Source organism: Scyliorhinus torazame, chromosome 2, assembly GCF_047496885.1.
Source record: "Scyliorhinus torazame isolate Kashiwa2021f chromosome 2, sScyTor2.1, whole genome shotgun sequence".
Taxonomy (NCBI): domain Eukaryota; kingdom Metazoa; phylum Chordata; class Chondrichthyes; order Carcharhiniformes; family Scyliorhinidae; genus Scyliorhinus; species Scyliorhinus torazame.
In genome coordinates this window covers 351395930-351412605 of record NC_092708.1, presented here as the reverse complement: position 1 = coordinate 351412605, position 16676 = coordinate 351395930, and the positions used below count along the sequence as shown (strand labels likewise).

General features: G+C 46.9%; 1 protein-coding gene across 1 annotated transcript in view; it reads left to right on the top strand.

Moving 5' to 3' along the window:
* Nucleotides 1–16676, top strand: part of fancm (FA complementation group M) — a 238962-nt gene that overhangs the window by 72572 nt on the left and 149714 nt on the right. The window lies entirely within an intron of this gene.

The window sequence follows — 16676 nt, the reverse complement described above, 5'->3', positions numbered from 1 at the left end:
GGATGCCATTTACGATAGCGAGGGATAGGTTTAGGTACTTGGGGATTCAAGTAGCGAGGGAATGGACGGGGCTCCATAAGTGGAACTTAACGAAGCTGGTGGAGGAGGCCAGGGAGGATCTTAAGAGGTGGGATACACGGCACTTAATGTTGGCGGGGAGGGTACAAGTGGTGAAAATGAATATTCTGCCGAGGTTCTTGTTTATCTTTCAGGCTCTCCCGATCTTTATATCAAAGGCCTTTTTCCGGAAAGTGGACACAATCATCTCTGACTTTGTATGGGTGGGGAGGACCCTGCTACAGAGGCAGAGGCAGTGGGGGGGGGGGGGGGGGGGGGTGTTGCCAAACTTGCTTCATTATTATTGGGCAGCGAATGTGGACAAGGTGTGGCGGTGGTGGGAAGGAGAAGGGGTAGAGTGGGTTAGGATGGAGGTGGAATCTTGTAAGGGGTCTAGTTTGAGGCTATGGTGATGGGCAGCGTTGCCAATGGCTCCGAGAAGGTATTCAGTGGTGCTGTCCACGGTGAAAATATGGAATCAGCTGAGGAGGCATTTTAGGGTGGAAGGGATGTCGGTGCTAACGGCGCTGTGCGAGAATCATGGGTTTGAGCCGGGGGGGATGGATAGTGTATACAGGAGGTGGAGGGAAGTGGGGCTGGTCAAGGTGAGGGATTTGTATTTGGAGGAAGTGTTTGCCAGTCTGGAGCTAAGGGAGAGGGTAGAGCTGCCGAGGGGTAGTGACTTCAGGTATCTACAGGTTAGGGACTTTGCACGAAAGGGCTGGAAGGGGTTCCTGAGATTGCTGGGATACAGCCTGTTGGAGCGACTGCTGCTTCTGAATGTGGAAGGGGGGGAGGAAATGGGGATATATATAAGTGGCTGGGGGAGCAGGGAGGCGAGCGGGTAGTGAAGATCAAAGAGAAATGGGAAGCGGAGTTGGGAATGGAGATCAATTGGGGAGTATGGAGTGAGGCACTGCGAAGGGTAAACGGGACCTCCTTGTGCAAGGATGAGCCTGATACAGTTTAAGGTGGTGCACAGGGTGCATATGACTCTGGCGAGAATGAGTGGGTTCTTTCAGGGGGTAGCAGATGAGTGTGAGAGGTGTGGGCGGGGGGCCAGCGAATCATGCGCACTTGTTTTGGGGTTGTGAAAAATTGGGAAGATTCTGGGCGGGACTGTTCGCGGTCTTAGCCAGGATAGTGGAGGAGGGAGTGGACCCGGACCCTTTGGTGGCAATATTCCGGGTTTCAGAGAAGCCGGACCTCATGGAAAGGAGGAAGGGCGATGTCTTGGCCTTCGCCTCTCTGATTGCACGGCGACAAATTTTGCTGGAGTGGCGATCGGCATCGCCACCGGGGGTAGCAGCATGGTTGGGTGACCTGTATGACTTCCTGCGGTTAGGGAAGATAAAGTATGAGTTGAGGGGCTCAGCAGGGGAGTTTGAGAAAAGGTGGGAGATGTTTGTGACCGTGTTTGAGGAGCTGTTCGTCGCTGGGAGGGAGGGGGGGGGGGGGGGGGTGAAAAATCTGTACAAACTGTATAGTTGATTGTTGGGAAGAATGTTTCCCGGGGTGTTTATTTGCTGTAACCTACTTTGATACAAGTTTGAATAAAATGCGTTTATGGGGTTGGACGCCCAGGTTTTGAACCGTTTACTTCAAGCTGAGATACTGACCAGGGAAGTGAATCCAATCAGTGGCGGGGGAATGGAATTTGTGGGGGTGGGGTGGGGGGTTATAACCAGTGGCCTCAGTCATATTGTGTTTGGTGGGGAGGATTGGGGGGATTTGATAGTTGAATGGAATGTTTCAATGCTGGTGACCAAGCTCTCCTTTCAACTGTTGGCTGTGAAGATGGAGGAGCATAGGAAGGAGTTTGACAAACCGTGATGGTTGAATGAAAAGGCTGGGGGGGGTACAGGGCCATTATCTTTACTCATCCTTGAGTGCAGTGAGCAGTTTTGGAAGAGGAGAACCCCAAATGTTTTTTTTTAAGTGTAGGTGGAGGAGGGAAAAGATGACCTGGTAATGAATTACACTGTTGGTATAACACTTTGAGAGGGGGAACATGTTTTATGTAGCTGGGTGGAGTGCATTCCTTTGAAGGAGAGGAAGGCAATGTCCAGTACTGTGGTTTTAATCAGGCTTAGGATGAAACTCAGTGAAAATTCCCAAGCCATGGCATGTGTTGTTTGTTAAACATTTGTTTGCTGGGGTTGTTGGTGATGGGGGGCAATCTTTTTTGTTTATATTTTTTAACATTAATTCTACAATAAGTGGGTAGTCCATATTCAGGCATTCGTTTTGCTTCTCAGTTTGGAGGTTTATTTTAAACTACTCCAGATCCAGGTTTTCTATTCGTCCTCTATCCGAGTGCCAGCTGTTTCGCATATAGGTCAGTGTAATGGATTAAAACTAGCGTGTGATGAAAGGTTTAAAGACTTGTCTCCAGTTTTATCACAAGCATATCCTTGGCCTTGGAAGGATGTAACAATTGATCAATGGGAACGTCAAGTACTTTTACGTCTGTGAGTCTGTATTGAGATACGGTTTAGAAAAATCAATTGTTCACAATGATTTATAACTTTGATCATTATTAATGCTGCCACTGCTCCGTAGCTTTTGCCTATGCTGGCAAACCATTTGCTTCTTGCCCCACGACATTCACTATTTTAGGACATTCACTGCCAGATTTACACAAAGCTAAGTGAGTAAAATAACTGTCCCAGTGACAGTTCTACTCCAGTTTGTTCAGAGATCCAGGCAATTTTCAAAGTGCACAGGATTACTGTGAGTCTGCATGACACTTTTCTAAAAATACATTTACTGGACGTGGGCATCACATTTATTGCCCATCCCTAGTTGCCCCTCAGAAGGTGGTGGTGAATTGCCTTCTTGAACCGCTGCAGTCCCTGAGGTGTAGTTACATCCACAGTGCTGTTAGGAAGGGAGTTCCAGGATGTTTCCCCAGCGACAGTGACAGAACGGCGATATATTTGCAAATTGGGGTGGTGAGTGACTTCGAGGGGAATCTCCAGGTGGTGGGGTTCCCATATATCTGTTGCTCTTGTCCTAGATGGTAGTGGTCATGGATTTGGAAGGTGATGTCTAAGGAACCGTGGCGAGTTCCTGCAGTGCATCTTGTAGATGATACATACGGCTGCCACTGTCTGTCAGTCATGGGGGGATTGAATGTTTGTGGAAGGGGAACTATCAAGTGGGCTGCTTTGTCCTGGACGGTGTTCAGCTTCTTGAGTGTTGTTGGAGCTACACTCATCCAGGCAAGTGGAGAGTATTCCATCAGGAGGTGAGTTACTTGCTGAAGGATTCCTAGCCTTTGACCTGCCCTGGTAGCCACAGTATTAATGTGGCTAGTCCAGTTCAATTTCTGATCAATGGTAACTCCCCAGGATGTTGTTTGTGGGGGGATTCTGTGATGGTAATGCCAATGAATATCAAGGGGCGATGGTTAGATCCTCTTTTGTAGGTCAGTGTTGTGGTGTTGGGTTCTCTGGTGTACAGATGAGCCAACACAGTTGTATGTGGTACAACTCTATTTTATTATAACTCTTATAATACAGTTCGTTCTGGATACTCTGCACGTGCTGTCTCCCTGAGTGTGTTTGGCAATAGATGTGTCCTGGTTCTCCTCTGCAGCTAATACTGACCACCGGGGGTCGTGTCTGTGCTTTTATATCTTTCTGTCATTGGTTGTGGTGTTGTGTGTTCTGATTTGTCTGTTGGTGTGTCTATCATGATGTGTGTGTTTGAATATCATGACATCCCCCCTTTTTACAAAGATATGTGCCTACGTGGTTATAAATATAATTGTGTCGTGAGTGCATCGAAGAGTGTGTGTGTGTGTTATGTACAGCGTGTGTATATGACGTAACTATTTACATGGGGCGATGTCGGGTGCGTCACACTAACAAGGTTGTACCATAACAAAACTTGGATGCGAGAGAAAAAAAAACTTGAACATTGGTCTGGTCAGACGATATCTGGAACAATAAACAACAACAGGTTATAATACAGAAGTGTTTGACTTTTTGAACGTATGAACAGCGTTATAAGTCCAGTCTAATGGGTGACCGCCTCAAGAATGGGCTGGTCCTCAAGCCGGTTCAGCTGTGGAGATTTGGTTCTGGTGGCGATGGAAGGGGCATGATCCGTGGCATCTCCACGAAGTCATCCTTGGGAACCAGTGGAGGATCCGGCGTGTGCGTACGGTTCAGTTGCGAGCGTGGAAGGCGGCGCAAAGCTCGCTGATTGCGCCTACGCACCAATCCATCCGCCCTGCATGCCAGGAACAAGGTGGAGTCTTTTTCTTTTTATGTTTGTGGTGGACGGCATCTTGTAGCCGATGGGTCGTTGCCATCGAAGTAGCACCATCACTAATATCATGCAAGGCGATGACTGTGCCAGATGTGGAAGTTGGCCGAGACCGTGTACGCTGGTTCCGGCCACCTGCTGTGCCGGAAGGGCGACTCCGCAGAGAAACGTTGAAGCATGTCGCCTTGGAGAGAGAATTGTTGCTCGCATCAACGTCTGGCGATGGCGCGAATTGGTGTGTCCATCTTGGACCGCCGGTGCTGGTTGCCACTGCCGACCCAGTGGGACTGCCACGCGATCCATTCCCTGTCGCCGTGGCATCCGCCGTCACCCTGAGCGTGCCATCACCGAGGCCGCGACACCGCCCGTCCGGAGCAAGGTCTGGCGTGCGCGAATCAGAGTCGGCGCTTGGCTGCTCCCCATCTGGAATCCGGTCTGCCTTCCGTCGATGCCCCCCGTCCGGAGTCCCAACAGGTTCACTGGAGGCAGCCGAGATTCCCTGAAGCTGCACTTCTGGAGTCGGAACATGCAGGAATGCACCAACCAGTGGAGAGGGTCGAGCCATCGAGGGTGGAAGCGGTGCGCTGCCACCGCAGTCGTCAGTGGTCCCACCGTGATCGTCGAGTGCCTCGGTACGCACTAGGCGAGGTCTGTCACCTTGCACCTTTTGCATGGGAAGTGGGATGCTGTCGTCACTCGTCTCACATCCCGTGGATAGATCCTCATTAGCAGCTTACTGTTCACTAGGGTTGGGTAAATTGTCAGAGTTTTCATCTGGTGGTGCACACCATGTCGGTGGACTGTCATTGTCTTGCCGTTGTCCTTCATTTGGGCTTTTCTTCTTTGGAATTTTAAATCTTCCCCCAGACATTGCAGAACCTTGTTTATGACCCCCAAATTCTCCCATAGGTATGGTCTCGAATATAGGATCCAATGTTTCTATCGACATTGTACTATGTTCCAAAGAACATTCCGTTTCACTTTTCTTCTCAGGTGCCTCATGTGTATCTTTGTCTAATGTACATGCCTTCATGGTCTCTGGGTCTGATTTTGCTGGGACTGGCATGGTCACAGTCTCTCTTTTACTGTTCTCAATTGCCCACCTTATACTCCCCATACATAACTGCTTAATCACTGGGGTTAGTGTGGTACAATGGATAATCGGGTCGACCTTATCTGCATCTTCACCATTAGTGGAAAGCACACTTGGTTCACTTGACACTGCTGTGGGTTTTAAATTCGTTATCTGGCTACTCGATGTCGGTGTCCTCAGGATTCTTGCTCCAATGTTCTGCTCAATAATCAGTGGAGCGTGTATAGGTTCAATGCAATTAATGTTCCCCTCAAGGTTTGAAGAGTCATTACTGACTAACTGCTGGTCTCCGAAGTTGGGATTTTGCGGTGTTGTGTTGAAGGGAGACATTTGTCCCTGCTGTAGATATGATTCAGGTTGTGTTATTTCCATTACCTGAGGATCAATGTCTTGTCCATTTTTTCGATCCGTACTAAAACACTGGCAATTCTCAGTCTGCTCCTTGCAAGTTAAACATTCAATTAATTTCGTTAGCAAATCCTCAGCATCCTTCTGTGGCCGTGCAGCATTATTAATCTCTGTTCGGCTATAATGATCCTGAAGGTCAGCGCATAAACCTTTTTTCTTCGGGCTTGGACGAGGCGATTCCTTTGGCTTGTCTTCAGTTGGGCTTGAACAGTCTTCAGCGCTGTGCCCTTCATTGTAGCATGAGAGACCGTCATGTTCATGCTGCTGTGTAGTGGAGCATGGTAGGCTGTTATAGCCTTCTTGCTGTTCACGTGAGCATGGCAGACTTGCATCGTCTGCCGCTGGTTGGTCAGGAGAGGTTGCTAGACCCTCATGGTCTTGTTCCTGCAAGGACTGCGCTCTGGAGTCTTGCGTTCCTTCCATCGTGGAGTCCGTCCACGAGCTCTCTGTGGAGGCTTGTGACACTGGAGTCACTTCTTGTTCGTGCAAGGACTGCGCTCTGGAGTCTTGCGTTGCTTCTATCGTGGAGGCTGTCCACGAGCTCTCTGTGGAGGCTTGTGACACTGGAGTCACTTCTTGTTCGTGCAAGGACTGCGCTCTGGAGTCTTGCATTTCTGCAATTGTGGAGTCTGTCCACGAGCTTGCTGTGGAAGCTTGTGACACTGGAGTCACTTCTGGTTCATGCGAGGACTGCACTCTGGAGTCTTGCATGTCTTCTTTCATAGAGTCGGGAACGTTGAGCGGGACGTGGACCACGCTCTGTGTGGCAGCAGGGCACTCTCCGTGTGCTTGCACCGCTCCCTGTCTGTTAATGTCAGGCTGCAGCATCATCCGGTACTGATAAGTTGGAACGTCATATCTGCTGGATTGAAGATCCTCAAATCCGAAAAATGAATCCGCATCTGCGTCGGATTCAATGTGGGGGCCGCCAATGTGCAACACGAAAGGTTCGTCCGAGTCATAGTCATATAGGACCACGGAGCTATCATTGGGCTCGCGAGGTCCGGAAACACTGTAAAGATCGTCATCGAAGTATTCAAGGTCGGAATCATCGGCTTGTGCGTAGGTAACTGCTTGTCGGAGGGTTCTTCGGAGGTCAAATTCATCTCCTGGGTCAATTTGCGGCACTGTGCTGTCATTCCAGGTGAGGGAAGGTTGTTTTACAGCTTTAACAGATTTTTGTTTTTTTGATTTGGGACGTTTCCCTTTTAAATTGGATTTGGGACATTTCCCTTTTAAATTGGTGCAGTCTGGGGCCTCTGACATCCTGACGCTCGGTATGTAGCACGTAGGAAGCGACTGCGCATGCTCAGATCGCTGTTCCTTTACCGATGGCCGTTTTCTTGACTGCGCATGCGCAGCATCTCGCGCATGCGCAAACGAAACTTCCGGTTCTGCGCACTGCTCGCGCAACTGTGCTAGCGTTATACCTTTAGCAAGATGGCCGCCGGCCTCGACCCAGCCCTCTCTCAGGCCCGGGATTTCGGCCTCTGGGAATTCGGGCTCCGGGATCCCAGCCACGAGGTGAGTACTGCAGCTTTTCTTACCTTTATGTGCCGATTGGATTGCGTTTTCTTCACAGTACTTGGAGAATTTGCCCAGGACTGCCTGGTAATCGTACCTTTGCTGCCTCCTGAAGAACCTGAACCTTCTGAATATTTCTCTTGCCCTTGCACCGGCGATGGTGAGGAGAAATTAAATTTTTTCCCTATCATCCAGGTCTTTGAGTTCAGCTGCCACCAGGAACAATTCGAACATTTGCCGGAATCGCCGCCAGTTTTCGCGGAGGTCGCCGTGGCACTGGAGCGCCTGCGGAACCGGGAGCTCGTACATCATGCCTGGGCACTGCTGGTTGTCTGTGTACACTGAGGTATGCCGGCAGGTATCGATCCACTCCTGTACCATGTGGTGTTGGGTGCTCTGGTGTACAGATGAGCCAACACAGTTGTATGTGGTACAACTCTATTTTATTATAACTCTTATAATACAGTTCGTTCTGGATACTCTGCACGTGCTGTCTCCCTGAGTGTGTTTGGCAATAGATGTGTCCTGGTTCTCCTCTGCAGCTAATACTGACCACCGGGGGTCGTGTCTGTGCTTTTATATCTTTCTGTCATTGGTTGTGGTGTTGTGTGTTCTGATTTGTCTGTTGGTGTGTCTATCATGATGTGTGTGTTTGAATATCATGACAAGTGTTTTTCAAACTATTTTGCCAGGGACCAGTTTTTACCAAACAGCCATCCTTCAGGACCTATGGCAGCCGACCTACGCAAACCCACGCCGGCCGGCCTTCGCCGACCCACGCCGGCCGGCCTTCGCCGACCCACGCCGGCCGGCCTTCGCCGACCCACGCCGGCCGGCCTTCGCCGACCCACGCCGGCCGGCCTTCGCCGACCCACGCCGGCCGGCCTTCGCCGACCCACGCCGGCCGGCCTTCGCCGACCCACGCCGGCCGGCCTTCTCCGACCCACGCCGGCCGGCCTTCTCCGACCCACGTCCTCACAATCTCACTTGCTTTGTCATTCAATGTTACATTTCTGCTAAGGAGTTCAGCTGACGATTTAACTTCTTCCCCCCCACCCTTTTTTCTATAAATTTAGAGTACCCAATTATTTTTTTCCAATTAAGGGGTAATTTAGCATGACCGATCCATCCATCCTGCACATCTTTGGGTTGTGGGGGTGAAACCCACCTAGACACAGGGAGAATGTGCAAACTCCACATGGCCAGTGCCCCATGGCCGGGATCGAACCTGGGTCCTCAGCGCCGTAGGCAGCAGTGCTAACCACTGTGCCACCATGCTGCCCTAGTTGATTTAACTTCTCACTGCATCCATTGAAAAACATCAAGAAGTTTGTCCTCAAACTCGTCATGCTTCGTCTTCAAATGCCTTTGGAGTTTTTGAGAGTTTTAATCTTTCATTTGCCAGTACTTACCTGCATATAACACAAATGAACGTTGAATCCTGATTTGCATTGGCACAATTCAAAAACCACACCTCAAGAAATGTCTTTTTATTAATTTGTTCTTTATCTCAGCTTCTTACTGGATTGTTCACCAGACAGAGGCCCTGGAGCTCACACCAGCACTGCTGGCAGCTACAAAATGGAGGAATCTCTCTCGGCCCAGAGCACATAATGTCAGTGTACAGGGTGCGTGACCTGCTCTGTGTTGCCACTTTTGGAGAGAAGACGCCATCGATTTTTTTTTAAAATTTAGAGTACCCAATTCATTTTTTTCCAATTAAGGGACCATTTAGCGTGGCCAATCCACCCACCCTGCACATCTTTGGGTTGTGGGGGCAAAACCCACGCAAACACGGGGAGAATGTGCAAACTCCACACTGACAGTGACCCAGAGCTGGGACCGAACCTGGGACCTCGGCGCTGTGAGGCAGCAGTGCTAACCACTGCACCACCGTGCTGCCCGACTCCATCGATTTTTAAAAAGAATCTGCTCCTGGGTCAGTGTCCTAACGTCGGGAAGAGGCAGTCTGCCCCGCTGGCCTGCGCACTGCTGAGGAGGCACGGATGCGTAGACGGCCGGCATTCTGAAAGCCGGTTGCGGATGGCATTTTGAAAAGCTGCCGCTGCTGTGAGGCACTTCGTTCCGCGGTCGGGAACGCTGCGACCCTTTGGACACCCGCCCGTGACCCACCAGCTGGTCTTGACCCTGAGTATGAAAATGACTTGCCACAGATGGTGAATGTAACTTGTCACTTATCAGCCTAAGCCTGGATATTGTCCATGTCTTGTTGCATTTGGACATGGACTGCTTCATTACTTGAGGAGTCACAAATGATGCTGAACATTGTGCAGATACTTGTGACAACCCCACTTCTGACCTTATGATGCAAGGCAGGTCATTGATGTTTGAGTTCCTCAATGTCATACTCGGTCAAATTCTGCCTTGATGTCAAGGGCAGTCACTTTCCCCTCACCTCTGGCATTCAGATCTTTTGTCCATGTTTCAACCAAGGGTGTAATGATTTCAGGAGCTGTGACCCTGACAGAACCCAAACTAAGTGTCCGTGAGCAGGTTATTGCTGAGTAAGTGCTGCTTGATAGCACCGTTGATGACTCCTTCCATCACTTTGCTAATGATGGAGAGGAGACTGATAGTACGGTAATTGGCTGTGCTGGATTTGACCTATTTCTTGTATAAAGGACATACCTGGGCAATTTTCCACTTTGCTGGGTAGATGCCAGTGTTGTAGCTGTACTGGAACAGCTTGGCTAGCGGTGCAGCAAGTACTGGGGCACAAATCTTTAGTATTATTGCTGATATATCATCAAGACCCATAGTCTTTGCGGTATCCAGTGCCTTCAGCCGTTTCTTGATATCATGTGGAGTGAATCTTGTTGGATGAAGACTGACATCTGTGATGCTGGGGACCTCTGGAGGAGACCGCGATGGATCATACACTTGGCACTTCTGGCTGAAGATTGTTGCGAATGCCTAGTCCTAGACCTTTGCACAGATGTGCTGGGCTCTTCCTTCATTGAAGATGGGGATATTTGTGGAATCTCCTCCTTCAGTGAGTTGTTTAATTGTCCACCATCAGTCAGGGATGGATCTGGCAGGACTACAGAGTTTAGATCTGATTCGTTTGTTGTGGAATCGCTTAGCTCTGTCAATTACTTGCTGCTTATGTTGTTTCCACAACCTGGTGAAGCTACGACACAGGACTACTTCTGTAGTTATGTTGTTTGCACAACATAACTACAGAAGTAGTCCTGTGTCGTAGCTTCACCAGGTTGACACCTCATTTTTAGGTATGCCTGATGTTGTTCCTGGAATGCTCCCTTGCACTCTTCATTGAACCAGGGTTGATCCCCTGGCTTGGTGGTAGAGTGGAAGATAAGCTGGGCCATGAAGTTGCAGATTGCAGTTGAGTACAATTCTGCTGCTGATGACTCACAGCGCCTCATGAATGCCCCATCTTGAGTGGCTAGATCTGTTCAAAGTCTATCCCATTTTGCACAGTGGTAGTGTCACACAACACGATGGAGGGTATCCTCAATTTGAAGACTGGACTTTGTCTCCACAAGGACTGTGCGAAGGTCACTTCTACTGATACTGATACTTTCTTTGCCTATATTTAAACCTGGATCCAGAGTCGACGATGAGGACTCCTGGGCAACTCCCTCCCAACTGTATACCACTGTGCCGCCACCTCTTCAGGGTCTGTCTTACCGGTGAGACAGGACATACCCAGGAATGGTGATAGTGATGTCTGGGACATTTTCTGTCAGGTATGGTTATCTTGAGTATGAAGAGGTCAGCTGTTGCTTGACTAATTTGTGAGACAGCTCTCCCAACTTTGGCACAAACTCCAGATGTTAGTCAGGAGAACTTTGCTGGGTCGACAGGGCTGGGATTGCTGTTGTCGTTTCTGGTGCCTGGGTCGATACCGGGTGGTCCGTCCGGTTTCATTCAATTTTTGGTGTTTTTTTGTAGCAGTTGGATACAACTGAGTGGCTTGCTAGGCTATTTCAGAGGGCATTTATGAGTCAACCACATTGCTGTGTTTCTGGAGTCACACAAGGCCAGACCAGGTAAGGTTGCCTTCCCTAAAGAGCATGAATGAACCAGATGAGATTTTGCGACGATCAACAATGGATTCATGGTCATCGTTGGACTTTTAATTTGAGATATATTTATTGAGTTTAAATTCCACCACCTGCCTTGGCGGCATTTGAGCCAGGGTCCATAGATCATTACCCTGGGTCTCTGGATTACTAGTCCAACGACCATACCATTACGCCACTGCCGTAGAAGTATTGAATTACTGAGTTTGCTGTAGTCTTGACTACAAGCTCCCATTATGGGTATGGTCTTGACCCTTGCTTTACAATTTCACACCTGCCCACATTATACTCCATTTGCCAGATTTCTTTGCTCACATGCTTAACCTACCTATGTAGGTAGCCTCCTTTGTCAGCAAATTTAGTAACCGAACCTTCAGTCCCTTCATCCAAGGCATTTACATAAATTATAAGAAGTTGAGGCCCTGGCACTGACTCCTGTGGCACACCACTTGTCACATCCTGCCAACTAGAACAAGACTCCTTTGTATCAGTTCTATTTCCTGTCAGCTAACTTAATAGTTAATCAATGCCAATATGTTGCCCCCTCCACCCAGGTTTTATTTTTCGCCATAACCTTTTATGTGGCACCTTATCAAATGACTTCTGGAAATCTAAGTATGGTACACCCCTGGTTCCCCATTATCTACAGCGCAAGTGACTCCTTCCAAGAATTCAAATAAATTGGTTAAACCATTTTGACTGCCCGATTGGCTTGAATTTTCCCATGTGCCCTGTCATACATCTTTAATAATCGCTTCTAAGATTTTCCTTATGGTGGATGTTGCGATCCCATTTGATCTAACTGGACAGGAAGATACCTGAATGGAACCCTGGCTCAAAAGACCCTAACTTTTATTTCTGTTGTCAAACATGGAGGAACTGAATCACAAGACCGCTAATTAAGTTTTTAATAAAAACAATTAAACATTGAAAAGCTGGATTAGAATACAATAATCCTTAACTCCTCCCCCCCCCACCTCAACAATTACACACAGATTTTAAGATTAACGTGAATGACAAAGTATATTTGAAGTTACAATGGTCTCATTGACACACAAAGTCCCCTTAAGGCATACCAATTGGCTGTGGTCAAATGCACATTCCGCTCTGAAACCAAATTAACATCTGTGGATTTCTTCCTCTGCATTCCCCAGATGATTGTCATATGATCAGAGAATCTCTACAGAGCAGAAGGAGGCCATTCGGCCCATCGAGTCCTCCGAAAGAGCACCCCACCTAGACCCAATTCACCTCCCTAGCACCGTAACCCAACCTAGGGACAATTTAGTATGGCCAATACACCTCACCTGCACATCTTTGGACTGTGGGAGGACACTGGAGCACCCGGCGGAAACCCGTGCACACACGGAGAGAATGTGTAACCTCCCCACAGACATCAAATTGAACTTGTAACATCTGAATGGTGTAAATGTCCCTCGCAGTTCACTGCTTGTGGATTCTGGAAAAAGCATTTTGAAGGTGGGGGAAAGAAAACTGCTCCTTTTGCAGAAATGCAATAATAAAATTAGCTGATAGGAGTGTACACTCAAATCAGAAACATCCCATGAAAGAATTCCTAAGGGATTGTAGAACAGAAAAATATGACCAGCTTGCCATGCAGGTTACAATGTCTGTTGCAGTTTGTCAAATTGCTAACTTTTCATGTCCTTTTTTAAAAGTGCTGCAAGTAGGTGGTCAGTTAAGACTGCGCAGTGAATTCTAAATTATTCCGACTTCTGAAAATGATTTAACTTTGGCTTCTTGTACTGATTAAATTCTAGTGGCACATGTCTCAGTAATGCTTATTTTGATTGTTCAAGTAGTCGAAAGTGGTTTGAAAAGACAACCAAAATTTATATTTTTAGTAATCCAGCAGCTAGATAAAATCTATTAAATTAAATGAAATGAAAATTGCTTATTGTCACAAGTAGGCTTCAAATGAAGTTGCAGTGAAAAGCCCCTAGTCGCCACATTCCGGTGCCTGTTCGGAGAGGCTGATACGGGAATGTGACATAAAGCCCTGATTTGTGCAGGGTTTTTTGATTAACAGAACAATCAGTGTTTGCTGAAACCTCTGAAGCTCGCCACAACTTTAGGATTAATATGTGTGACTGCATTGATGACATGGCGGACTGTATTGTGGAAGCATGCTAAACAGAAAAAGATTGCAGAGCTTTTCCAGAGCTAACCCCTGGCCTTTTGCAGTGCAAAGCCCTGACAGGGCCATGTAACTGTAAGATGTGAACCAACTGAGTAAAGGCTTTTACACTTTTATTGCTTTATGTTTTCAATCGACATTTAAATCTGTTGTTTTTGACTTAGACTGTCTGTTTATGGGCATGTTGGCTCACATTGTGATTGCCATTCTCACATGAATGCATCCCTAAGCTTCGTTTAACACAAATTTGGAGGCGGTTCCCCTGGGATTTGAAAGTGAATAGAGAGTTTGACATCAATGCAGATCCATGCTGGAATCCCCATAGTTGAAGAATGCTGCAATCCACTGCATGTTGAGAGGTAAAATTCTCACGATAGAGATTAGTAGATCTCTCAGCGAGACTGACTTCGAATGCAGCAGCAAGCAGTTTGTTGTGCTGACCATTTATCCTAATCTAAGATCAACCTAACCTACACCACTTCAATTTAATGCTGTCCATGTGCCTGTCTAAGAGTCGCTTGAATGTCCCTAATAACTCTGACTCCATCAGCTCTGCTGGCAGTGCATTCCAAACACCCACCTCTCTCTGTGTAAAGAACCTACCTCTGACATCTCCCCTAAAGTTTCGCTTTCAGTTTTTGACTGTTGTGGACTACAGACAATGAGAAAGAAGTGTTTTGGCCTGTCTCTCTCAATTTTCATTTTAAATATCTGTTCCAGAAGTAAACAGGTTGTGACTACCTGCTTTAGTAACTTAAAATATATATTCAGGGAAAGCCAGTCTCATTCAAGTGAGAATACAGAGTGCTGTGCCACACCCTTGAATAGAGTGGTTTGGTGGATTTTGTTTTTGAATTAGAACAGTTAAGGGAATTCATTAAGTGGTATACATAGATTACTGTAGCTGGGTGGTGTCTTTATGTTTGTAATTGATAAAAATTCTTGCTGTGTGTTTTTATATAAATGTTAACTAAGTTCTTAGAATAAAGCTTGTTTTTTTAACGTGTCTGGAAAGACTGATCACACCTGAAGGGAAGGCTCTTGTGCCCATCCTAGCCAAATTCAACATAAAGGTTGTAGGTCAGGTGGACTTCATAATATACTTTGAAGTTTTTAAACCCTGGTCCATAACAACTGTTACAATAACTTTTCAGTTCTGACATTATTTCCAATGCTTCTTGTGTATGGATACATAAATCCTTAGGGTAAACCTGCATTCCTTTCGCACACAGTGTCTGTTTTTCATGGTCTGCAGTTCGTGTATATGTGTACACCTCTTTGGAATTTAAGTCCACACCCATGTGATGACTAGTCTCTATATGATCAATCCCACCTGGGACTTGCTTAATCTGCCTGTCCTGTACCCCAGCAGTGTCGTTTTTGATTGCAGCTTTGTGGTCTTTGCAAATGTTTGTTCCGACTTACCGTGGGTGAAACCCAACTTTCCCATACCAAACCCTTTTCATTTGAAAGCATCCCAAGTAATTTATGAATGTATCAATGTTGTTTTTACACTAGATTGATGATCCTTTATTTACATCTTCAATTTTCATGGTATATCCTTTCACAAACAAGAGAAGCATACTGGGAAACAACATTTTGTATTCGCTACTGTTTGAGTTGTGAGATGATCCTTATGTATATAGACGTTTGGTGAGTGTATTAGTTTATACAATCTTAAGTGAATACTGATTATGTAGCTGCAATTGTACTTGACAGTGTGTATATTTCAAAGGAACTTTAGTCAATTTAATTCTGAACAATAAGGAAAACCAGGTAGTTATGAAGTGAATTTCTTGAGTACATTAAACATACAGTGCAGAAGGAGGTCATTCGGCACACCGAGTCTGCACCGACCCATTTAAGCCCTCATTTCCACCTGATCCCCGTAACCCAATAACCCCTCCTAACCTTTTTGGACACTAAGGACAATTGATCATGGCCAATCCACCTAACTGCACGTCTTTGGACTGTGGGAAGAACCCGGAACACCCGGAGGAAACCCACGCAGACACTGGGAGAACGTGCAGACTCCGCACAGGCAGTGACCCAGCATGGAATCGAACCTGGGACCCTGGCGCTGTGAAGCCACAGTACTAACCACTGTGCTACCGTGCTGCCTGTAATTTGAAAATAGTACAGCAGGAATGGCAAAAATCTGATTTTAAACTGATAAATCAACTACTTAAGCTATATCCAAGACAAGAGCTGTGAATGTAGCAGCAAATGAGGAAAGTGGACACAACTTCATATATGCAAGATTTGCCACCCGAGGCGAACCTTCAGCTTACCACCTGCACATGCACACACCATAAACAAACACCTCTTTTGAAATTTTTTTACTCATGGGTAGCTGATATCTCTGGCCTTCCCTCACTCCAATCTCAGCCTCTCACTGTTCTGTGGCTACATGTTCCCTTAGCGCCGTTCACGCATGCTGAATACTCAAACAAACAAATTTTTAAGAATAAAAAACCTTTCAAATTAACTTTAGTATTGTTGAAAAAAAAGACATGCCAAAGCTTTTCGCCTTGCACTCATCAGGGCACTTAGCAAGAATAACAGTATTAGGGGAAAACAAACAATTTATATTGCATGAAAATAGAGTGCTGATTAGTTGCCAAGTGGACTTGGTAGAGGCAGGTAATGTAAAGTAGCCATTGTCTCAGGTGACCATAGTGGGAGAGCTGACTGCTGGTGATTTAACCTGAGGATCACCACACCTCACAGGCGAGGGGCAAGAATGAGAAGTCGAGGCCTTCATGAATAAGCCCAACCGGTGTGGGAATTGAAGCCGTGCTGCTGGCCTTGCTCTGCATCAGGAACCAGCTGTTTAGCCAAGTGAGCTAAACCACCCCCTTTGTAGAGGAGGCATTGCCATGGGGAATGCATCAGTTGATGGTGACTGACAGTTAACTGCAAGCATTGTTTGAAATTTAAACCCGACAACTTTACTCCGATTAGTCCAGGCATTTCCCTGAGGAATGAGTCAATCGCTTATTTTGTTTAGCTGAAACAAATGTATGTATGTGTTCTTTCTATCTGCAAAGAACAGGGCCCTGTGTAGCTTCCAGAACACACACATTTGCCACGC